General features: G+C 40.8%; 1 protein-coding gene across 1 annotated transcript in view; it reads right to left on the reverse strand.

The window, feature by feature from the left end:
* Window positions 1-26,528, reverse strand: part of CWC27 (CWC27 spliceosome associated cyclophilin) — a 1,911,839-nt gene that overhangs the window by 1,786,624 nt on the left and 98,687 nt on the right. The gene's annotated exons all lie outside the window — the stretch shown is intronic.

A 26,528-nucleotide genomic window follows, 5' to 3' on the forward strand; every position in this document is an offset into this window, starting at 1 on the left:
CTACACAACAAAGGGAACTCACATATATGTATATATATATATATATATATATATATATATATATATATATATAGGGTCTATTTTATAAGAACGAAGTTTTAAATATTCGAACACCATATGGGCGACACCAGAAAACAAGAACCGGCAGTCAAACTTATAAAAACAAAAACACAGGTTCAGCAAGCTGGAAGCCCACCAAAGTAGTGAAACGAAGTACTACGTTCACTCGTATCGTAGAGTCAAGCTGTACAAAAAACTCCAAAAAGAATTACAGGACAAACAAGTCCACAAGTTTAATAAAAAGTTTAAAGCGCTTTTCGTTTGCCTCTATCGGCTAAACTTCATCAGAAACATGTTAGAGTAAGTTACAAATGCAATTTATGCAAACAGCTGGTTAATAATTAACCAATTAAACATCTTACACATTGCCTCATTTTAAAGGCAAACCAGTTCATAAAAACTGCAGCAACTCTGCACACAGTAATAAGGAAAATTAGATAAAAAAGTGGCAAATCTAAAAGTATAACAGTCGCAAATGTCTAAAAATACAGTATAAGAAATACATGCCTCTAAATTAACTATAGTCCAACAACAGCCATGCATAAATTACCCAGTTAATGTAAACAAAGTTAAACATCCACAGGTGTTCACCAAATGGTCGAATATTTAAAACCTTGCAAGTGTGAATGGAGAACGCCATAGGGAATTCTTCCCTTTACTTCAAATTAGTGCGATCTCGGAGTTGGTATATTTATGTAGCGGGGGGGGGTGAGGGGAGCAGCCCCCCACGTGGGGGGTGCAGGGGGGCTTGAGCCTGCTCAGAGCAATCAGGTTCTTTTTTTTATATTTACATTTTTTTTATTTTGGTTTCAATGTTTTACAACTTCGCTCATATGTCGCCCCATATGGTGTTCGAAGTTGTAAAACGTTGTTCTTATAATATAGACCCTATAGATATATATATATATATATATTACACACACACACACACACACACACACACACACACACACACACACAGACTGTATATAAATAAATATACACACACACACATATATATATATATATATATATATATATATACATATATATATATATGTGTGTGTGTGTGTGTATATATGTATATGCATTATATATGTGTGTGTATACATTACACTCACACACGCAAACACATACATACACACACAAAACCACATATAACAATACAGTTCTAGAATGATTACCTATTGATAGCTACATTTTTGTTCAGGTCTAAAAGATAATATAGGGTGCCTTACATCCCAGATATCAAACAAAAATACAACCAAAACATAGACCAGAATTACTGGTAAGGAGCAGTTGTTATGATTCCTGAAGAAATATCTGTGCTGACTAAAATAGCACAGACACCCAAAATGCAACAAATGAACAAAAATCACCCTTCCATTAAGTCAGGATGAGAAAAAAAATCTGGAAAAAGGTCATCATCACTAAACTTAATGCATCCCTTGTCAAAGACCAAGTGCAATCTCTAATAATTATGAAGGAGCTCCTAAGCTACTTGACCTCAAAACATAGGCCCATGGCACTCAGCAAATCTTAATATTTTTAGTATAAAACATCAAATTAAAATAGAGTACACTTCTGCCTCTTGGTAGAAACATCTCTGGCTCCCTTCAGATCAGCCATCTGAAGTAAAAGCAGGTTGCATTATTTGCTTAATTATTTATTTACAGTTGTTAACCAGCAATCACGGACAATGGAAAGATTCACCAGTAATTACTAGAATACCTGTAAATCTGTAAAGATAATATAGGATGCCTTACATCCCACATATCAAACAAAAATACAACAATATTAGATGGATGGATACATGGATGACAACGTCAAAGACTTTCAAGATTATGCGAATACCCTCTCATTCGCTAAAGTGCATAAAAGTCCGCTCAGGAACCCTGTCTATAAAGTTATTGTGGTAATCCCAAAGAGCAAATTCTTACCTGTTAAGTTATAACACATCTTTAAATGACAGCCTTTGATCCTAAAACTGGTGCAAAAGACTTGCAGTTCCAGGAACTATAAAACCAGGTAGCTCTGACACTGATTAACATCACCATTGCGATACTGAGAATGTTTGGAAGCTCTACTGGCCAAACTGGGATGTCAGGTCACAGTAGTTTCTTCTGGTTCTCATATACTGCATGGATTAAAGACATACAAACATAAATGCACTAAAATAAACACATTTCAGGTTGTAGAACAACATGGCTGATATTGTTCACAGTTCAGGCAGCACACATATAACACTAAAAGTATCATAACCTCAAATAAATTCAAACATTAACTTTTTTTTTTAATACTCTTCACCACTACACTAGGAACACGGAAGAGACTATTTGTGCACCGTAAAGTAGTTGCAGGGTATTCTTATTGTTTGAAAAATGTTATAAAGGTGGAGGAAGGAGCTTTCCAATTGCTGCCACACTTAACTTTGGATAACAATTCTGAATAATTGTTTTTCAAGTGGAATGTGATGCTGTTAGAGAATCCCCTTGAATACAAGAAAATTGGAATCCAGACAAAAATATATTTTTCATAGCGTTGGCAGGACCACAAAGGAACACAAGATACTGTATTTTAAAATAATTAGTACTATTACTTGAGAGTAAGTGAAGATCCTGTGTAAAATCTCAGACAAACAAAATGAGGGAGTGATTACTAACAACAACACACAGGACAAGAGCACATTTTTTATGGGTAATATTTAACACTATAATTACTGGACACTCAAACAAGACAAACAAGATTTTTTTTCTGCCCATTCAAATGACATTCCAGCACTGAAATTGCATAACCAACATGGGATGTTCCTCTTCACAGACATGCTTAATGAAGGCAAGCATTTTATACTGCCCTGGGGGTAATCTTCTAACAACAAGCCTACAATAGTTACACTGCATAAGGGAGGAAAAATAAGAGACAGCCTAGCATTTAAAATGGAAATGAGTAAGTCTAGAGTTCAACATAATTACTGGACACTTAAACAAGTGGATGGGAGAAAGGAAATTCACCCCGGGGATCATGTCAGTCACCCTGCTAGACAGGGGCCCAGGGAAGTAAATAGGGTGGGAAGAAATAGCCAGGGAATTGTTATGGCTAGGCTTGTATAGGCCCTAGGGCTGATAGCCTAGTACCAACCTATGAACAAGGGGAAGGACAGTAACAGCAACAAACAGATGGATCCTACTCTAGTTTGGGGACAACAAACATCACATCATCCTTACAATCATTTGGAAGCAAATAATGCCCACTGTTCCAATTAAATATATTCTAAGAAAGCAAAGTAAATGTTGTTCATCACCAGTATGAACAGCACTGGGCCAATGGCTGAACCCTGATGCATACCACTACTACTGGAACGCTCTCTGCGAGTCTGAACACTATTCATACTTGTGTCACTGAATCCTTGTACAAAGCCTGCACCAATTCTACTAGTGCTTCTGGAACTTTGCCAGCTTTTTTGGGACCTTATCGTATGCTTTCTCTAAGTCTAGGAATGTCCAGTTGGACTCTTTCCACATCAATAGTTTCTTGTCTCATTGCAAACATTGTGTCAACTGCTAATCTCCCATCTTACTTTCTACTGCTCTATGCAGAAGCATGCCTAGTTCAATTAGCGCCCTGTGCTGGCGCTATTAACCAGCTCCCCAGCCCCTCAGATCTTCAAATGAAGAGGGAAAAAGAAAAAGAAAAAAAAAAGCACTTTAGTGTAATAAGCCTTAAACGGTTGGCTTATTACAATTAGTTCTACTCCCCCCAACCCCAGCAAAAATGGACATTTCTTCTACTTGCACGTCAACCAGGTGGTCAGATGCTTGCTGTGCTCCCCCCCCTCCAGCCCCAGCCATTCAGGTCCCATTTCTGTGCCCTGCCCCAACCCTCCTTTTAATATATTTTATTTAAAAAAAAAAAAAAAAAAAAAAAACATTTCTTCTTTTAAACTGTAGCAAACAGCCTGCCTCATGGAGTGCTTCAGCACTCATGTTTCAGTTAAAAAAATAAATAAATTATATATATATATATATATATATATATATATATATATATTTTTTTTTTTAAACTGTATCAAACTGCTTGTTACTAGAGTATATACCCTGCCAGCACAGAGCACTACAGCACTCAGGTTTCAGTTAAAAGATTTTTTTTTGTTATACTTATTTGCTATATTGTAGCATGCAGTTGGCACAGTTTAGACCACAAATTGAGAAGTACAGTGCTCAGGTTAGACCGCAAAAGCAATAGCTTTTAAAAGCCAGTATTACATTAAAGAATGATTGGAATTGGCTGATTACACCTCTCCCCAACACTTTGCACCTGGGGCTGTTACCTCTGTCGCCCCACCCTAGCTATGCTACTGACTACATATTCATTTATCAATCACCTTCAGCAGTACTTTCATGCAGTGTAACAGAAGTTTGATACTTCTACTTCCCAAAGCTGTAAATGTCTCCTTTGGGCATGTACTCTGGCACTAGAATTCCTATTCTCCAGTCATCTGTGATATGCTTTTCTCTCCAAATTGCTAGGAGTACCCTTTGGAGCCATTTCTCCCCTAACTAACCCAACATTTGATCATTATCTGCAGTTATGTCTGGGGGGAAAGATAGCATGACGAACTCTAAAAAGCAAAGCTGCTCAAAGAAATAACATATGCATACTTACTGTAACAGTTGATTTGTGAAGAAGCCTTTCCCCAGTTAACTGATTCTTGTGATTTCCTCTCCTGCAATCTCTAGCTTGGTTCACCTTCTTCTCACTGGGTCTCATGCTAAATACTGCATGTGTCTCCTGCCATAATACATCAAGCTGTCCCATTTCAGACTAAAATGGCATGCCTAGCCCCTCTATTTCCACTCTGCCTCTATCTACTGTTCATGCATAATCTGTAAGGCAGGAAAACATTTATGTTAACTGTATATTTACCCAGCTTACAGAGAACTCTAACAGCCAATGGATAGTGTGCCCACCCATTTCTTCTATGAAAGAAAAAGCACCTAGAGCTCAAAAGACCAAAAAAAATTTGTTAAATGGCACTAAAATAAGTGCAACACCCTGCACCCCCAACATCCCCCAAGCTCATTATCAAGTCCAAAACTGTACAATAATGCAGAAAGGTGAAATTCCATACTCCCCATTTAAGCACAAGGCAGTCTCAAACACATGGTGCTGCTACACAGTATACATATTCACCCTTCAATCTCTATCAGCAATGTTCAAGAAAGTATAACATGGCCGACTTAGTCAGCAATTGCCTGCGGGAAACCAATTCCATGGATACTCACAGGAAGAGAAGGACAGTAACAAGTACCCACTGAGAGGGAATGAATCTGATACCAAATATTATGGTAGATACGTATCTGATATTAGGAGTCCTCCTCAGCAGGTTGATTAATGGAAGAATTCCAAATACTGAAAATTAAACTTCCTAGATTGTCAGAGCCACAGACAGGCAAAGAGGCAAAACTCTTAACACCGAAGTTTATCTAATGCTTGGCGTCTTAGAGGAAGTAACTGTGTTCTGTGAAAGTGTGAAGTAATGGCATAGCAGAAATAAATACAACAGAGTCATTTTTAAATTAAGTATGAGTACAAGACACACCCCTGGTGAAGTGGCCTTATAGAATAGCATATTCCAGTGGTAACTTGTCATCTGATTGTCATACAAACCATAGCTTGCAATCTACTTGAGAGGATATTCTTAACAACTGCCACCCTGTTTTCCCCTGAAGCAATGGAGAAGAGCTGTTCTATGTTCCTGCATTCACATTATTAATTTCAGGTAAAAAGTGAGCAACGGTTCATATGGAAAGCTCTCTCTCTCTCTCTCTCTCTCTCTCTCAAGCCTTCTTCTCCTAAAAAAAAAACAGACACACAAATAGGTTATTTTAAGGGAAATTATAATGGCACTTTAAAAAGAAAATGTGGGATAATCTTAAGAACACCTGATCCATATGAAAGCCCCAACAGTGTTCTCTGCAAATAAGGATCTGATGCTACAAAATCTCATGGCAAAGGTGATAGTCATCAAGAACAGCATCTTCCAACAGATGAACATCATAGGTGGCAAACCGGGAAGATTGCAAGGGGAATGATCAAGCTTGTCAGTCAGCAAAATTCAAGTCTGAAGGAAATGCAGTTATTCAAAGCAAGATGATGACTAAGACCCCTTTTAAAGAACTATCTGGCAAGTGGTGATGGGCTACAGTCCTGACCACCATAAAGTGTAGTACACAAAATTTCCAGAGAGATACACTAGGACCACGTAATGATTAAGAACCAAATAAGGTGCCTGAACTAGGTCAAATTTCCATAAACTTGAATCCCTGCTAGTCGATGGAAGGCTAATAATGTGAGGGCCCAGAATCATGCAGATGAACTTCCCTCCAAAAAGGGGTGTTCAATGCCTGCTTTCTGTATCTAATAACTTTTTATAAGGTTTCTGCACTAGCCTGAGATCATACAAGGAATTTGTTCCTGCTCTGAGCACTCTCAATCGTCAACACATATAAGGCAGACCTGGAGTTTATCATTCCTGTATTTTCAGGTGGTTGTTTTTAAATGCTGTCAATTAAGATAGTGCTTTACATCAGAGTTCATCCCTAAGGTGATACAGACATTCAAATAAGGATTTTGACTTATAATCTTGAGGAGAGAAGCATTTCAAAGACCTGTCGTTTTAAGCAGCAAACACAACATCTTTTTCACTCTGAATGTCAGCATGGAGAATAAAAAAATAATTTATAGGAACAGGAGATGATGGGCACACTCTTCTAGTTTGAAAATTGACATCAAAGTATATGCCAAATGTAACAAGCAGTTACTACAGTTTAAAAGAACAGAAGAGCTTTTTTTTCTCTCTCTCTCTCAAGTAGAAAAGAGCTCTCTCTATTTTTTTTTTTTTTTTTTTGGAGGGGTGCAAAATTGGGGAACATTACCAAGAACAAAGCTTGCTAGTTACAAGTCTGCAAATAACCATGACGATGAGCCAAACACTCAAAACGCTTACTTATTATGCACATCAAACACAGTATAGCAGTCACAATGATGTTCCAAATAAAAAAAAAATGTCTGCATGAACAGAATTACTGGACTGGATTTTCCGTTGCCAAATCTCTGATCAGGAGTTGAACCAAGGTTTTAAATAAAATAGTGGTCCTTACAAAGTTCTATGGAGATCAATCTTAACAGAATGGTATGTGATCTGAATGCATACTGTAAGCATAGCATTGCTGGGCATCTGACATCGTAAAGCGTTTTGCCCTCTTGCTCACTCTTCGACATGGTATCTTTAACTTCAGGACCAAGAAGGGATGATCCATCATAACAGGCATTTAGAAAGGACACTTTGAAGTTGTCAATAAAGACACAACCTCAGCCAGGAATGACTTCAGATAGCAATGCCAGTGCCTGCTACCCTTGCTGCACTGTCGGCTGCATTAGAAAAAAGCCTCATGGTCAAACTGCTGATGGACAACACAGTCAACAGCTGAGTTTTCATAATCTTCCTAGTGTCAGAAGTCAGAGGGAGAAGTCAGAGAGCAATCCTGAGAAAACTGCTACCTATGCAGAACTGTTCACAGAAACTTTGTACAAGCATGTCAATAGTTGCACAGAGACAGCTGTAACCACCAGGAAGAAGTACAGAACTAACTCAAAAAAACAAGCCACCCTAGTGGAATCACAAAATCAATAGGCTGTGTAACAGGAGAAAAAAAAAGGTACATGCGTATTATCGCAACCAGATTTTTAACAGCAGTTCCAGGTGCTTAACGATCATGAAATAGGGTCATTACAGTTGTAGAAATGTCATATAATGTGTGCCCTGTAACACTACATTTTGTTTTGCGTGTACTGACATGAATGAAATGTAAAAAACATGCTGCTCATGTTTCTGTTTGCACCTTACTGCCACTATTTCTGTTATTTCAAGTCTACTACTGTTACTCCCACTACAAAGTAATACCAAACCCCCAAATGAGCACTCCGCATCATTACAGCATTAATGAAATCAGTGTTCGTTGTACTACAAAGTGTCTGTATCTGAACATGGTCCCTTCACAATCCAAAACACCTCAGTACTACCAACTTTCTGATTTAGAAATAACCGGGGAATCAGCTGTCAACATCATACACCTTCATAATTTGTGATCATTACAATGAAATGGTTCTTTTCAGCATCGCTTAAAACAATGGTTAAAAATGAACAAGTTTACCAAACAGAAATTCTCTGCCCTGTGTTTTCATTGTCTGAAGACTTCCTTGCACAAACTCAAAAAAAATCCAATGAACACTACAAAGGCAGCCATGATAACTCAAGCGTGCTTCTGTAACGCATGCAAAACATGAAGAGGATTTCCTAAGTTGTTTCTGTTCCTAAAAGCAAGGTCAAGTTTTTTGCCACTACTGCTGACTTAAAATAACAGTTTCCACTATTTCAAGCACTGTTTTCTGTGGGGGTATGCGCATTTCGCAACCGCGAAAATGTGATTGCGATAACACGCAAGTACCAAAAAAAATCATGGCAAAAATTAGGAGGTACTTTACCCAATAGGATAAAAGCACTCTCATCAAACTAAACAAATGCAGAGGACAAATCAAGTCTACCAAAGACAAATCTGAGGTAAGTTTGGCCTCCCAGGCCAAGGACAACCACAAAGCATTCTTTAGCTATGTCCGCAATCTCAAATGCAATAGACAATTGTGTGCAGAGCTCATTGTAAATGGAGCTACCTATACTGAGCCAGAAGATATACCAAACCTCCTGGCTGATAAATTCATCTTCAACTTTACCCCCTCTCTCCACCTCAACCTTCTCTCAGGAAATATCATCAAATGCAACTCCCCTACTATCACTAGGGAACAGGTCCTTAATGCTCTCTCTAACACCAAGAACACTGCATCAGTGGGCCCAGACAATATCCCAGGATGCCTTCTAAATAGAATGAAACATGATCTATCAGGTCTTCTGGAATTACTGTTTACTGTAGCCTTCAAACAGGATTTGTGCCTCTGCACAAAGGTAGTCAATCCACAGACCCACAAGTCTCACCAGTCTTATATGTAAAGCCATGAAAATAATTATCATGGAGATGATCAACAGAGGTATAGTAAACCTCCAGAAACTGGACCCAACCCAGTATCGTTTTGTCAAGGGCAGGTCATGCCTACTCAACCTGGTGGACTTCTCTGAGAAGGTCACCCAAGCAATGGATGAGGGCAAAATCATTCACACTGCCTACCTTGACCTGGCCAAGGCATTTGACACAATACCCCACTCGGGCATTGTTGACAAACTCAAGAGGTTAGGTACAAACCCATACATCACCCGGTGGATAGCCAACTGGCTCACAGACAGGACCCAGGAAGTTAAAACTCGGCAGTCCACCTCTACAAAGAGGCCAGTCATAAGTGGAGTCCATTAGGGATCAGTCCTTGGACCTCTCCTTTTTGACATTTACTTCTCAGAAGTCAAGGCCAATGTCAGTGGTCTCTGGCTGACTAAATTTGCAGATGATTGCAAATTAGGAGCTATCACTGACTCACACACTAACACAAATGTTCTCCAGGAGGTGCTGACACAGACAAACAACTGGTGTCAGGGCCATGGACTAAAACTAAATGCCAAGAACTGCATAATAGTATCCTTTGGGAAGTCATCCATCCCTGATATGTATCATATTGACAACACAATCCCTAGAGTTGAGCCAGTAGTCAGGGACTTAGGGACACAAATAGACAGTACTCTAGCCTTTGACCATCACGTGTCTAGAGTGGTGAGGAAATCATTCTATGTTGTGCAACTTATAAACAAAGGTACAGCAAAGGATGTCATTGTTCCACTGTATTCAGCATTCATCAGATCTATCATTGAGTACAATGCCCCCTTTGATATGTACCTAACCAGGCATACCCAACAATTGGAAGGCCCACAGAGGTTCCTCACTAAAAGAATATAGGACGCAAGTAAAATGTCCTATGCAGATTACCTCAAGACCCTATCCCTGTTTTCTGTCTCCTACAGGCTTTTGAGGGGAGATCCATGACAGGCATACAAGGCATTGTCAGACCCCACTTTGATGGACTTCCTACATATCCACAAAACAAACAGCATCAGAATTACCCTTTATAAAGACTTAAACCTTGGCTGTGATATAAATAGGACCTGCTGGCGAGGTAGGTATGTATCTCAGAGACTACCCCATCTATGGAACAGGCTCCCTATCCATGTGAAGCAGAGTTTCTCCCTAACCCAACTCAAGTGCAACTTGGACAACTGGGTGGGAAAAGTACAGCTGTGCACCTGCCATAAATGTAGATGTTCGAGTGTATTCACTGTTGCAGTCATTACTCTTGGGTTATCCTGCTGGCAGGCTACCCTCAGTCGGCCAGAATTCCAAAGTCTAGGTCCGGTGTCGGTTGCTGTTACCTCTTCCCTGACGTCAGTGCGCCAGGAGTATAAAAGATGCAGCCGATGCCATTTTCTTCAGTTTTTCTTGCCCCAGAAGTCAGGTGCCCCCAAATTGGTAGGCTGAAAAAATATGCCAATAAAAATGCATGCACAAAAATAACATTTCCTTCATCTACAAGCAAATACACCACATAGGTAGTATAGGATAGAGAAGTGCAGATAAGTCCCAGCAAAGATAAGGGGGATGGTGGGTGGGTAACCTGGACTGCAACAGTGAATACACTCGAACATCTACATTTATGGTAGGTACACAACTGTACTATGTTCGTGTTTCACTGTTGCAGTCATTACTCTTGGGTTGAATCCCAAAGCTGAGGATGGGTGGCTGGGCTAAACAGGATTAGGAGAGGCTATGAGGCCTTGCAGAACTGCAGTGGCAAAGCCTGCTCTGGACTTAGAGTAAAGAAGGTAAGTGGTAGTGCTTTGTGAAAGTGTGCACTGAACTCCAAGTTGCAGCCTCTAAGATATCTTTGGTTGGTACTCCTCTGAGGAAGGCTGCTGAAGTGGCTGCTGCTCTGGTGGAATGAGGCCCAATGCCCTTAGGCACTGATTTGCCATGCTGAAAATAGCAGAAATGGATGCAATGGCCTATCCATCTGTTTTGAGATAGCCTTTTCTTGTGATCCTGCAGCATATGACACTAAAAGTTGCTCAGTCTTTCTGAAAGCTTTAGTTCTGCCCAAGGAGAAGCGTAACTGCCTGTGTATGTCCAAAGAATGCAGAATTTTCTCACCCTTGTTCTGTGGATTTGGATAAAAGTTAGGCAAGTAAATGGTTTGGTTGAGGGCCACACTGGACACCACCTTAGGCATAAATGTAGGGTTTGTCCTCAGAGAAATCCTGTCTGGATGAAAAATGATGAAAGGTTCCACAGCCATGAGTGCTTGTAACTCCGAGACTCGCCTTGCAGAGGTTATTGCTAGGAGCAGAGCTGCTTTCCAGGATAAGAATTTTATATCTGCTGTTGATGCTGGCTGGAAAGGAGGCAGTGTGAGTTTTTCCAAAACATAATTGAGGTCCCAGGCCGGAACTGGTGCTCTCCTTGGAGGCCTAATGTTTTTGGCCCCTCTGAGGTACTGCCTAATTAAAAGATGAGATAAGATAGGTGGTGCCGTGTTGTAATGGGCTGAAATGGCAGAGGCATGAATCTTAATTGATGAGAAGGAAAGGCCTTTGTTCAGCATCTAAGTTAGGTATTGTAAAATCTGAGGGATATTTGGTACACACGTGTCGATGCCTTGTTCCTGGTTCCAAGCACAGAATCTCTTCCATTTTTCTGCATAAGATTTTCTGGTACTGGGCCTCCTGGCCTCCAAGATAACATCCATAACAGCTTTTGAGAGAGGAGTGTTCTAAATGGTTACATTATCTGCCATGCTGCCAGATTTAAGGTCCTGAGTTGGCTGTGCAGGATCTGATTGTTTTGTTGGGTCAGCAAGTGAGACGTTTGAGGCAATATCCATGCTGGACCTTGAGATAAGCTCTTTAGGATTGGGTACCAGTGCTGGCGTGGCCAGTCTGGTGCAATCAGTATCATTTTTGGCTTCTCTTGTCTGACCTTTAGGAGTACCCTGGGAAGGAGAGGTAGTGGAGGAAAGGCATATACTGTTAGCTTTTTCCAGCTGAAGCATAGGGTGTCCACTTTCCATGCTTGCTTGTGATAAATCCTTGTGCAAAATCTCTGCAATTGGCAATTGTGAGGGGTGGCAAATAGATCTATGTCTGGGCATCCCCATTTCCTTATTATCATGCTGAAGACTTGTGGATCCAGTTTCCATTCGTGGGGATCCATGAGGTTTCTGCTTAGTTCGTCTGCCAGAGTATTTGTTTTTCCTGGCAGGAATTCTGCTTGCAGGTGAACTTGAAAGGCCAATGCCGTGTCCCATAAGGTCATCACTTGTCTGCAGATGGGGTAGGAGTGTGTACCCCACTGCTTATGTACCACATGACCGTAGTGTTGTCTGTCTTTATCAGTAACTGTCCTGGATGAAGCAGGTCCTTGAAAGCTGTCAGGGCATTTTGAACAGCTAGCATCTCTTTTTGAATGATGTGAAGATGCATCTGGTTTGCAGGCCATGTGCCCTAAATACATTTTCCTGCCATATGGGCCCCCCAGGCATAGTCTGATGCATCCGTTGTCAGTGTCTGTCTGGCTGTGGGTAAACTGAATGCCAGACCCTTGTTGTGGTGACAGGCTTCTGGCCACCATCGAAACTCCTGTTGCAGGCAGGGAATAAATGCAATTACTGTCTCCAGGCTGTGGCAATGCTGAGTCCAAACACTTTTTAGATACCATTGTAGTTTCCTCATATGCAGTCTGGCATATGGAATTAGTAGAATGCAGGATGCCACGAAACCAAAGGCCTGCAGGATTTTCCTTGCAGATAAGAGGGTCTTTGTTGCCAATTTCTTGAAGTAAGTAGTCAGTTGCCTTTGTTTGTCTGGCGTGAGATAAGCCATCTGGGCAGTTGCATTTAAGCTTGCACCCAGGAATATTATCTCTTGAGAGGGCACTAGTTTTGATTTCTTTTCGTTTACTGTGTACCCTAAGCCAATTAGTAATCTTTTTACAAACGCCAGATGTTTTAGAAGAATGTCTTTGTTCTCTGCTTGAATTAGGCAGTCATCCAAGTAGGGATATATTTGGATTCCTTTTGATCTGCAAAACGCAATTTCTGGTGCCAGGCATTTTGTGAAGACCCTGGGCGCAGTAGATAAGCCAAAGGGCAGTGCAGAGAATTGGTAATGCACTGAGCCAGTTATGAATCTGAGGTATCTTCTGCAAGACTGTCTAATTGGGACATGCAGGTATGCCTCTTTTAGGTCTAAAGTTACGAGCCAAGCCATCTTGCCCAGCATGGGCAGTAGCTGCTGTAGAGTCAACATCTTGAATTTTGGAACTTCCGGAAACGTATTTAGTATAGACAGGTCCAGTATTGGTCTCCAGGCTTTGTCCTTTCTGGGTACTAGGAGAAGTCTGGAGTAAAATCCTTGCCCCTGCTCTTGTTGTGGTACTTGCTGAATGGCCCTCATGTCCATGAGGGCTGTAATTTGTTTTTGTGCCTCTGCCCATTGATTGTGTGGCAGGTCTGGCATGCCTTTTGACCTTGGAAGAGTGTGAAAATGGAACCTGTAGCCTTGGGACACAATGTTCAGGACCCATTTGTCTTGGGTAACCATTTGCCAATTTGATGAAAAATGTGCTAGTTTTCCCCCTAAGGGGGCTGCCAAAAGAAAAGTGCTTGGTTCTGGTAGAGGAAAGTCATTCGGACTGTTTCCTGTAAGGCTGTGATTTGTCTTCTCCGCTTTTGGTGGCGGAGGTAGGAGCACCCTATTGTTTAGGCATGTATGAGCCTTGGAGCTGAGATCTGCCTCTGGGACGTCTGTATCTGCCTCTTTGTGGTCTGTCTGACACTGGAAAGGAACAATTTTTAGAAGGCCAGGTCCTGCTAAACCTGGGTGGCTGTACCTGTAAGAAATCCTCGACTGTCTGCATGGATTTTGCTTTATCCTCCATTTTTTTCAACACTTCTTCTGCTTTAGTACCAAACAAAGTATCATGCTGTAATGGGGCATCTAATAATTTTGCTTTAACATGATCAGGCAGATTCTGTTGCTTTAACCAAGCATGCCTTCTAATAACAGAACCTGTAACACCGGCCCTGCAAGAGGCCTCCAGTGAATCATAACCACATTGCAAAATATGCTTTCCCACTTGTTCAGCTGCATGCAATAAATCCTGCAATTCCATGTTCTCTGAACATTCAGTATTTGTCAACAATTTTTGTTTAAGCAGTGACATTAAATATTGCTGATATTTAAGCATATGAAACTGACAATTTAAAGCCCTTACAGCCAGGGTAGCAGAAGTGTAGACTTTTTTCCCCATCTGTCTAGAGCCCTAGAATCCCTATCAGAGGGGACAGGGTTTTTTTGCAGTGGAAGCTTTAACCCCTTTGGGACCCTGAGATATAGTTTCTGGGTCAGCAGCAGGGTTTTTATATAGGAATTTATGAGAATCCGGGATCCTGTAGTATCTGTCTGGCTTAGCAGGTGCAGGGGGTAAAGAGTCAGGGGACAGGCCGGACTCTGAAAATACATCATCTGCAATGTCTAGAACAGGGGGAATAGCAAGGGGTCTATGCTGAGGAAGTAGCAGAAAGTCTCTGAGCCTTTCCTTAGATTCAGAATAATCTTGGCTCTCCCAGTGGAAATGCTCCCTCATGGTATGCAGGGTTTCCCCAAAGGAATAATCCTCAGGAGGAGAGGCTGAATGAATGGATTCTTCAGCATCAGAATCCTCATAGGGAAGCATGGAGTAATCCTGTTCGGAAGAGGTATCAGAGGAAATAGAAACCTGATCAGAAGAATCATACTCTGTCTCTTGCCTAGGCCTCTTATCAGGAGGGGGATGGGAGCCCCTGATCAAAGTAATTAGGTCTTCGGCCATTTTGAGCATCTGTTTTTTAGGCATGGAAGTCTGAGGTGGAGAATGCTGTACTAGTTTCTTTGTCTTTAAGGCTGCTTTAGTCTTTGAAGCTGAAGATGGCTTAATATATAGCTGTGTAGGTCTGAAGACACCCTCAGAAGCCGATGCCTGCTCAGCGGCTCCAGACCCATCTGAGGGAATGATTTCTGAGTGTCCAATACCTTGAGTATCCAGAGGCCCAGTCGGCTCCACATGGGAGTCGGAAGCAGCCTGTGGCTCTGAGGTAGCGGGCACCAAGGGCTGCGAAAGCGCCTCACTGAGAACCGGCGACTGGCCTAGCAGAGGCCTCGTCGTCGGTTTTGGACCTCGGATGCCTATCCTTATCCTTGACCTTGCGTTTTTTGTAAACTCCGGCTGTCAGCTGGTCTGACGGCATTATATAATTAAATCTCCGGCCAAAGTAATGAAATGCAAAATCGAACCGACGCTTAATAGTGCATTGGTTAAATCTAGCACAAAACCGACAGCTAACAACGTTGTGATCAGGGCCTAGGCAAGGAATACAGTAAGAGTGAAAATCCTTATGAGGTATTTGCTTCCCACAAGAAATACAATTGTTAACTTTTTCTGACATCGGTCTGGAGCAAGAAAAAAAGTTTCCCCAACGGGGTACTTAGCTTTAACGAAGACTTTGGTTCTGAAATTCAAATTTGAAAATCTCAGGAGTCGGCTGACCGGCACTTGCGAACTGCTTTTGCTTCTGGCACCGCACGGCAAGAAAGACTGAAGAAAATGGCGTCGGCTGCATCTTTTATACTCCTGGCGCACTGACGTCAGGGAAGAGGCGACAGCAACCGACGCCGGACCTAGACTTTGGAATTCTGGCCGAATAAGGGTAGCCTGCCAGCAGGATAACCCAAGAGTAATGACTGCAACAGTGAAACACGATGAACATCTGCAAATTCATCCCTGGTTTGGTACCTATGTCTTTGAAGGACACAGTAACCTGTGAATGGTTCATCTTCAGGCCAGTGCTTACACTTATCAAGGGTATCAGAACTTGTCAGAGATTTGGGATGCATGGCTAGGTTTAAAAAGGCCCTTGTGGTCATTAGCCTAGTAAACACCTATGAACCTACGAGGCCTCCTGAAGGACTTTATGGTCTAGTCTGCCAGTTCTCTCTGGTACTTCATAATATTAGACATGGAGTTAAGTGAGAAATATGCAAGTGACAGCTTAAGGACATAGCCAATAAAAGGTAAACCCCATTAGATGTGGGCAACACATGTTTCATCCTTTTTATGGGTTCATCAATGCAGCATAAGTGGACAATTTGGCAATTTTCTGAAAAAAATTTTGGGAAATGTAAAATTTCCCAAATATCAATGTCACATGCATAGCTAGTGAGGTCTGGCTTTATTGGCCTAAATGTCTCAATAAAAAGTAAAATGTCAGAGGGCATTCAGAAGCCATGTAACTGAAACACTTCTATATTCTCAAGGGGTTATTCGCACATTTCCCATGAGCTTCCTTCAAAGGAATTTTAGTACATTACACAGTGAAATCTCTACTTTGCGCAGGTTTTTTTTATGTTTTTGCTTATGACGTTTTCCTGTGTGACCTTTTCTCTCATATGGTTCTAGAGTTAGCTGCTCCGTTTGACTTATGGAAACACAGGAGGTCAAGGACCACTGGCTTTCCAAAAGAGCAGTAAATGAGGCACAGATCACTTCTTAAGAATCTATAAGGCATAATGTTTCTACTCTCTCCTGCTAACTAAGATTTTAAGACTAAACATCTTTTTGGTTAAGACCCTCTGTAACCATTCTAGTTTGTTGATATGTCAAATGAGGTACATCCCAGAGGGAGTACTGTATTCTACAGTAGGTCTACTTAGTGTTATATACAGGGGGAAGGATAACAAATTTTGATCTAAACAAAATACTGTTGGCTATTAGTTGTAAGATGAAATATTCTTTAACTACAGTTGCTATGTGATGATCAAAGGTAAGGAATAATCATCCCAAGTGCCCAGGTTCCTGACTTCCTTTTGTTTAGTGAGTGAGTGCCATTTATACTGTATGCTGTGGATAACTGCAGTTTTCTTTAAGAAACTACATTTTCAGCTTTAAATTTAAGCCCATTATCCATTTACCAGGTATAAACTAGGGTAATCTCTTTCTGAAGGGAAAAGATACCCGAGGGAGTTTTGACTATTACACCCAGTTTACTAATTTGGTTAACCAACTTATGAAAAAGAGACAAGCTTTGGAAAATATGGTCCCAAACTAAACTCTCTACTGACCTGCAAAAATATAGAGAAGTCAGGAACTTAAAGAAACACAAATAAAGATAAAAATGACTTGTACTATAATCCTCCTAATGCACTAAAATCAAACTCAAAAAAATTCTGGCACTCTATTAACCAGATATTACACCCAGCTAACCCTTCCACTGCAAAATCCATCCCCTGACAAAACACCCGCAGAAATTGCTTCTTTGTTTAACTCCTACTTTATTAACTCCATATTCAAGCTATTAAATCCAAACTCATTGTCATCTCCAAACCCTCCTGTCACAAGCACTCCTTCACCACATCCATTTCAAAACAACTTCTCCCTCAAACCAGTGCCAACTTCCCTTATCAAAACTTTACTATCCAACTTAAAACCCTTCTCCACATCAACAGATAAAATCTCTCCTTTCTCCAACTAGCATCTGAGTCTATTCCCCTACTATCTATTCTATATATATATATATATATATATATATATATATATATATATATACACATATATATACATATATATATATATATATATATACATATATATACATATATATATATATATATATATATATATATATATATATATATTCTAATTAATCGATCAATCACAGACGGAAAAGTCCCAACTATATGGAAGCAGTTTCAAACCCTTCCAATACACAAAGGCGGCAACTCCTCAGATATCTCTAACTTCCTTCCCATTGCTATCTTGTCCCCTCTTTCCAAAGTCCTCGAAAAGTGTGTTTACAAACAAGTCATGCAATATCTTACCAAAGAAAACATTTTAACTCCTACTCAACATGGCTTCAGACCCAGACATAGCACTACCACAGCTCTCTTTTCCTTCCTCCACACAGTCTGCCTTGCTAGGGATGACCACAAGCTGGTTTCATGCCTATTTCTGGATATGTCTAAGGCATTTGATACAGTTTCTCATCCTCTCCTATTGAACAAATTACAAGAACTTAACTTCAACCCTGAAACTATCTCCTGGTTCTCAAACTTCCAACTGAACCCAATCAGTAAAATGGCAATCAGCACTCTCACCACCTCTTCCAGTCAAAATGGGTGTTCCTCAAGGCTCCATTTTAGGGCCCTTACTTTTTGATATTTTCACTAACAAACTCCATTTTTCCTGCCCCCAGTTTTCAATAGTTCAATACGCTGATGACTCGACTGTTACTACAATAGCCAGCTCCCTCTCTGAACTCTATTCTGCCACCAAAGCTCCCTTTAACTTAATCAAAACATGGCTAACCAACAATCAGCTGATCCTCAATCCAAAAAACAAATTGCTACTTCTCCTCCCTAAAAATCAGGCTTATATACAATCTCTTAACAACACCCCTATACAAGTAGAACCTAGCACCAAATATTTGGGAATTACCATAGATGATCATTGAAATTTGATATACACATCAATAATTGTATCAAAAAGACCCATCAAAAACTCGGACTGCTCTACAGATCTAAAAAATTCCCTTCCTCTGAAGCCAAGATTACACTCTCTCAGTCATACCTCCTACCCACTCTTATGTATGGCTCCCATATCCTTACTAATCTAGACTCTACCCTTATCTAATCTAGACTCTATCCTTATCACTAAACTTGAAACCAACAACAATAAAATTGCTTGCTTTGCAGCACAACAAAACTATAAATCCCATCGCTGCATCTCCCTAAAACTAATAAACTGGTTAGAACTACCTCACCTCCCGATAACTAAGAAGCTCTAACCAAAAGTTAATCCAAATCTACAAACCCAAAACTAAAATTGGATGTAAAATGTATAGCTACCATCCATCCATGTCCTGGAATAAACTGCCACAAGTGATTAGGTCCCTTACCAATCCAAAACTATTCAAGGCAGCAATAAAGGAACACCTCAAATATCACTGGTCCTGCTACTGCAGCCAGCCACAGTAAACTACTTCCCCCTCTATTCCTCATCTCTCTCCTCTATCCTTTATACTCATCGACATTACATACCTCTCTTTCCTCTAATCTCACATGTATTTACTTCCTCAACTGTCCCGTCACATTGCAAATCTAACTCTACTTATATAATATCCCTATTACTTCTAGCGCCTTTCAATAACCCCTTCTTCCACTGCCTCTTTTATTCAACCTCCCTCTCTCCTATACTGATTCTTAAACCCCCTGTATTACCTCTTCTCATCTCCACAGTTTACTTCTATACTATGCTCTGTAAAACCTTACAATTAAACTAATGTAGAATCATGACTAATATAAATTTAGTAAACTGCATTTGCTCATTCCATTGTTAGAATATGATGTTAACTGTACACTAAATTGTTACTTTTTTTTACTCTAATGGAGCTTTTCTCCCCAGGTCACTGCTGGAAAAGGGCTTTCTGCCCAGCCAGGCTAACCTGGTCAACAAATGTAAAATAAAATAAATAATAAATAAATAACTGGTTATCGGTTTTGACATCAGAGAACTATGTGGGTTCATCTTCCAGCCAAATGGCTATCCAACTTATCACATAAGGATCTATATTTAAGGCAGATATTTTCTTTACAATTCTGACATAAGGTATGGTACTGAATGCTTTAGCCAAATCACGATAAGCTACATGAACAGCAAGACCAGTTTTGACAGTTTGTGTCAACCTCTCAAAGAAGTTAACAAAATTTAACAGGCTTGATCTCCCCATTATGGAGCCATGCTGTTCGAGTCAAACCTAATGAGATTCTTGATATTATAATTAATGAAATTAAATATGGTACACGCCATAGTTTTACAGATCAGACATGTAAAGCTGACTGATCTATAATTTTGAGGGTCCGTAGTAGGGCCACCCTTGTGGAGGAGCATAACCATAACAGTAACCGGGAAACAGGAAGATAACTTATTAAAGGAGAAGTTCAGCCAGACATGTTTGATGCTGTTTATTAAGCACCCAAGTATGCTGAGAGGACCAAAGAAGGAAGTATTTTTTGTTTTTGATAATACCTTAATAATGTACGCCTTAGTGATGATAGGGGCTATACGAGATTCTGGGATGAGTGGTGTTTAAATAGGGGTTTATGGGCTGAAGTTTGTGGTGAATTTGTTTGCTAGTACACTTGCTATAAACATTGGGGTGGAGAGGGAGGCCCCATTAAGGAAAACTTCAGGGCAAAGTTTATTTATTTATTTATATTTGTTGAACGGGAGTGTCCGACTGGATGTAGGTCCATTTTTAGCAGAGGCCCGGGGAGAAAAGCTCCACAGTTAAAATAAACAGATAGTAGTTACATTGGATTACATAGCGATTAACTATTTACAAAGCAATTACTTACAACATATTTACAGATGAAGAACATAGTACATCAGTAGACAACTAGAATCTTTATCTGTGAAGTACATGGCAGACATTAACAAATGTTAAAATAAGAAGTTCCTGCTGTAGAAGTACTAGGCTTATGAGCATCTGAGCTTGCTATAATCAAGGTAATTAGTGGAGTGGAAAGAAAGGTAGTGGTTGGATGGGGTGGGTGATATTAGAGTGGGAGTTGCAAGGGCATAGCCAGCAGGTTTTTAGGTGCGCTTTTAGTAAAGTTTTGAAGTGGGTGCATGATGGTACGGAGGTAATTGTGGGTGGGAGGGAGTTCCATAATTTGGCTATGGTGCAAGAGAATAGTGCTTCACCAGCAGAGTTATTGGCTTTAGTGATCTGCAAGTGATTTTTGTTGCTGGATCTTAGTGGTCTGGTGGTGCGATAGGGTTGGAGTAGATTCTGGAGGGATGGGACATTTAGTGGATGATTTACTAGTTTGTGGGCGAGTGAGAGTTGATACCATTGAAGGAGGTTAGGGAGTTCAAGCCAGCCCAGTTCAGCAAGTGAGAGACAGTTGTGACTACGGTAGGATGCCCCTGTGGCGAATTTGGCAATTTTGTTGTAGCAGGTCTCTAGCTTGTTTAGATCGCATTGCCTTAGGTTGATATATACTGAAGAGGCATAAAGTAGAGTGGAGATAAGGTGGGAATTTGCTATTGAAATCTTTGCTGCTTTGGTGAGAAGGTGCTTATTTCTGTATAACGCTCCTAGTTTTTTGTGGACATTTTTTATGGTCATGGATATGTGAATGTCAAACTTCAGTTTATTGTCTATTTCCACTCCTAGCAATTTGGTGTGTTCAGTTGGGTGTATAGTGGTGTTGTCTTCTGCTGTGATGTTAAAGTGAGAGTTGTTTTGAGTACGTTTGGTGAGTTGAAAGATGAGTAGTTTAGTTTTATTTGGGTTGAGTATTAATTGGGCATCGGATAACCAAGTTTCAACAGAGGAAAAGGCTTCCTTTGTGACTTTTTGCAGTTTGGGTAGGGACTGGGCTGAGCAGATGATGGTCGAGTCATCTGCATATTGTATGAGTGTGTCATGTGTGGTGGCAGAGGCTAGATTATTTGTGAAAACAGAGAAGAGTAGGGGTCCAAGGATGGATCCTTGGGGAACCCCTATGGAGACAGGTAGTTGGGGAGATATGTCATTCTACCATACAACGGATTGTTGGCGGTCAGACGCAAAAGTTGGCAAAGTTGAATGTTGTTCCTTGTTTTCTAACAAAGCTAAAGGACTTTTAGTTATGTTTCACTTCAGAAGCTAATCTCTGGATTGTTTCACTGGTCCTTATAGCGTTTTTCAGTTTCTTACCAATATTTTTGTTATACTACACTCATTCTGAGGAGTACTTGTCTTACTCTACAGTTTAAAATTTTTTTCTGACCGGGGGGGGGGGGGTTGCTTTTAAAATTTCCCACATGCATTTGGTTCTAATTAAGACTGCTAGATCAATGCTTTTCTCTGTGTGGGCATAAATGTCATGGGTAAATTTAAAGAACTCATCATATAATTGTATAAGGTTCCCCCTTTTTACGTCTTTAAATACAGAGACACCAGTTACAGAGATAATGGTGGTTCTGACAGTAAATATGATGACTTCTTGGTCCGGCTTAACTGGCAAAGGAGAGCCTATGGGAGTGCAACAGGTAGAGCCAATGTTTGTCAAGACCAGATCAAGAATATTTTGGCATCTAGTGGAGGTTACTATTTGATCCAGGAAATTCCTTTTCATCAAATCAAAACATTTTGGAATACCCTACATTGGAGGTATATGGCTCCAGTCTAGGGCAAGATAACTGAAGTCACCTAGGATAATGGAGTTGCTACTTATACAAATTTCTAAAACTTTCAGGAATCTCACATATTATCTTGGGACACTGAGAACGTTGTGTCACACATCGCAAGTAGAAAGCTGGTCTTGTCCATGGTAAACTTAAGTTCTAGGAGTTCAATCTGTGGGCGTAAGGGTATCAGTCTGGATGAGAAGTGGTCACTGACAAATATGGAAACACCACTGCAATTCCACTAGGCCTGAAAATATAGTAAGTGCAAAGCCCAGGTGTAGTGGGAGAACTTTCCTTACATTTAAACCTGGTCACTATGACTACACATGCATGGGTATTTCTTGATGCAGGAACACCTCAAGGTCAGCCAATTTGTTACTGAAACTCCTTGCATTAAGAAAAGCCACCTTAATGTGATCCAACTGAGGGTTAGACGAATTTGCCAAGTTTGGATCCCCATTTGATGGGCTCAGCCTAAAAAAGGCACTGTTAATGGTCAGAAACTCTTTTCTAGGTATGCAAAAACCCTTGAATGAGAAATACAGGCCATCCTTTGCAAAAAAAAGTACGACTATCAATCATCTCATCCCAGACTGATACATATTGGAACCCTGTGGAATGACAAGCTATCAAACCAATTGTTAATGCCAATCATCTTCTCTTTAAATCTGGGTATCAAAAGAAGGGTTCCACTCAGGACCAGAGTCTTATCTGCACAGAAAGTTCTAACATGGCTCTCTCTCTCTCTCTCTGCATTTCCCTCAGAGATTTGTGTCCCAGGTCCTTCACTGTCATACGGACCACTACCATGTAGTATCTATACCCTTTCCCGAGATTGGTATTCGTGGCTCTTCTAATGTCTGCGATCCTGGCACCCAAAAAGCAGTTGACAGTAGCCCTATCCTTGTCAAGCATGATGAATGGAGAATCTGTACGCCTAACAATGGAGTCACTAATCACTAAAACATTTTTATCAGAAACTAGTTTTTGAATACTTGATTGGGAGAAACTGGCTGTTGGCGATTTGTTGATGTAGGTGTGCAAGGACCAGGCAAGTCACAGACTTCCAATGAGTTCTAGGAGGCTCTGGTAAGGATTTCTTGACAGTATCAACATATGACATTTTTGCTTGTTCTGTTTGAGAATGCTGTAGTGGTTGAGGTGAGAGAGTGTAACTATGTAACACCCACTGCTTACTGTTAATAATGAGAGGGATGCCTCCATATTAACTAGGTATTTACACCTCTCACAGAGATTTCTATATTAAGTAGAAATGTATTAGCAGTAAAATATAGCAGTTATTGCAATGCTTTAGGAAACAAAGTACTAGAAAGCTGGCAGTGGAAGGGGGACACATTTGCTGGCTCTCCATATTATCCAGTACTTTGAGTGTTAGTGGGATAAGTATACAAGTAAGCTAAGGAAGAGCTGGGGGAGCATTACCAGAACACTATCAGTGAGGACAACAGAGGAATGCCCATTGTGCTGATTTTCCCAGTGCAACTAAAGGCAAATCAGAGCAGTCAGTTTAGGATAAGTATAAACTAATGCTGCCCAAGGCATAATCGAGCTATCAACTAAAGAAATAAATTATGATTTGGGAATATTAACTGATGAGAAAAAGTGAAAAGTCGCTGACTAACCACTATTCAAGCTACAGCTACAGTGGTGCTTTGTGTGGTGTTGCTCAGTGCATGGTCTGTATCAAGCAGGAATTATGCAAAACAAAAGTACCAACCAGAAAATAACACTGGGAGAGCCAGTGGTTCTCATACAGTCAAAAAATGGCAGCAACTAACCTTCTCTAACAATAAGAACTAATATAGTTTCCAAGATGGCACCAACACTTGGCAAAACATTTTTTTTTTTTTTTTAATAAAAATGCAGTTTCTATTTAAATGCTGCAATAATAAAAGTAGTTTAAAACTGCCAGTCTAAACTAAGTACAATAAAGTTTTACTTTCCTGGTGTAGAAGTGACACAAAAAGTACAGTTTTGTACCTACCATAAATGTAGATGTTCGAGTGTTCACCCTGCTGCAGTCATCACACTTGGGTTATCCTGCCGTCAGGCGGTCCCGCAGTCGGCTGGAATTCCAAAGTCTTGGTCCGGCGCCAGTTGCTGTTGCTTCTTCCCTGACGTCAGTGTGCCAGAGGTATATATAATGCATCCAGCGCCATTTTCTTCAGTTTTTCTTGCCCCAGATGTCAGGTGCCCCCAAAAAGGTGGTCAGTAATTAGTACCAATTTAAGAAATTTTAGCACAAACACAAAATCCCGCCAGCTATAAGCAAATACATCAGGAAGGTATTGTAGAGATTTAGCCAGTTAGATCAGAGGGGATGGAGGGAGGGTAACCTGGACTGCAGCAGGGTGAACACTCGAACATCTACATTTATGGTAGGTACAAAACTGTACCATGTTCATCGTGTTACCCTGCTGCAGTCATCACACTTGGGTAGAATCCCAAAGCTAAGGATGGGTGGAGGAGTCATAGAGGGTTAGAGGAGGCTAGAAGGCCCTGCAGAACTGCAGTGGCGAAGCCAGCTCTAGTCTTAGAGTAAAGTGGTAAGTGATAGTGTTTGGTAAAGGTGTGTACTGAACTCCAAGTTGCAGCTTCCAAAATCTCCTTGGTTGGAACCCCCCTGAGGAAGGCTGTAGATGTAGCTGTTGCCCTGGTAGAGTGGGGCCTAATGGTAGCAGGAACGGGTTTTCCATGATGGGTATAGCAAAAACGAATGCAATGTCCTATCCATTTGGAAATGGTTTGTTTTGATATAGCCTTCCCTTGTGAAGCTGTAGCATAGGATACAAAGAGCTGGTCAGATTTTTTGAAAACCTTAGTTTTATCCAAGTAGTAATGAAGTTGCCTGTGAATGTCCAAGGAATGCAGGAGTCTTTCTCCGTTGTTCTGTGGATTTGGGAAGAAGGTGGGTAAGTGGATGGTTTGATTTAAAGCCACACTGGAAACCACCTTAGGCATGAAGGAAGGATTAGTTCGTAGAGAAACTCTGTCTTGATGGAAAATGAGGAAAGGTTCCACTGCCATTAGTGCCTGCAGCTCTGAGACTCTTCTGGCTAAAGTTATTGCTAGCAGCAGGGCAGTCTTCCATGGTATAAACTTTAGATGTGCAGAGAAAGCTGGTTCAAAGGGAGGTGCCCGTTTTTCCAGAACAAAATTGAGGTCCCATGTTGGTGTAGGTGCTCTCCTGGGGGGGCCTAATGTTTTTTGCCCCTCTGAGGAACTGCCATAGAAGTGGATGTGAAAATAAGGGTGGATCCGTGTTGTAGTGTGCTGAAATAGCTGATGCGTGGATTTTAATGGAAGAAAAAGAAAGTCCTTTGTGCAAAATCTCAGTTAAATACTGTAGAATCTGAGGCAAGTGAGGCTGAAGTGTATTTTGGCCTTTAGCTTGGGTTCCAGGCACAAAACCTTTTCCATTTGTCCGAGTAGGCCTTTCTGGTGCTGGCCTCCTAGCTTCCAGAATAACATCCATAACTGCTTGGGAAAGAGGAGCTGGCTGGATGCTTAGGTGATTTGCCATGCAGCCAGATTTAAGGTTTTGAGCTGGCTGTGTAGAATCTGATTGTTTTGCTGTGTGAGCAAATGGGCAATTTGTGGTAAAATCCAAGGTGGGCCCTGGGCCATGTTCCTTAATAGTGGGTACTAGTGCTGGCGTGGCCAGTCTGGGGCTATAAGTATCAGTCGTGGTCTCTCCTTTCTGACTTTCAGAAGCACCTTTGTGAGGAGAGGCAATGGAGGGAAGGCATATACTGTCAGGTTTTTCCAACTGAATGAGAGTGCATCCACTTTCCAAGCTTGATGGTGAAGTGTCCTTGTACAAAATTTTGTTAGCGGATAGTTTTAGGGGCTGGCAAACAGGTCTATGTCTGGAAGGCCCCATTTTTGAGTTATCATTGCAAATACTTGTGGATCCAGTTTCCACTCGTGGGGATCCATGATGTTTCTGCTGAGGTCGTCTGCCAGTGTGTTCTTTTTTCCTGGCAGGAATTGAGCTTGTAACTGAACTTGGTAAACCAGTGCTGTGTTCCACAAGGTCATTGCTTGCCTGCATAGAGGGTAGGAGTGTGTACCCCCTTGTTTGTTTATGTACCACATTACTGTGGTGTTGTCCGTCCTTATTGTAAGTTGTCCTGGATGTAATAGGTTCTT

The sequence above is a fragment of the Protopterus annectens genome, chromosome 2.part1 (genome assembly GCF_019279795.1).
Source record: "Protopterus annectens isolate FY-2018-M chromosome 2.part1, PAN1.0, whole genome shotgun sequence".
Classification (NCBI taxonomy): domain Eukaryota; kingdom Metazoa; phylum Chordata; order Ceratodontiformes; family Protopteridae; genus Protopterus; species Protopterus annectens.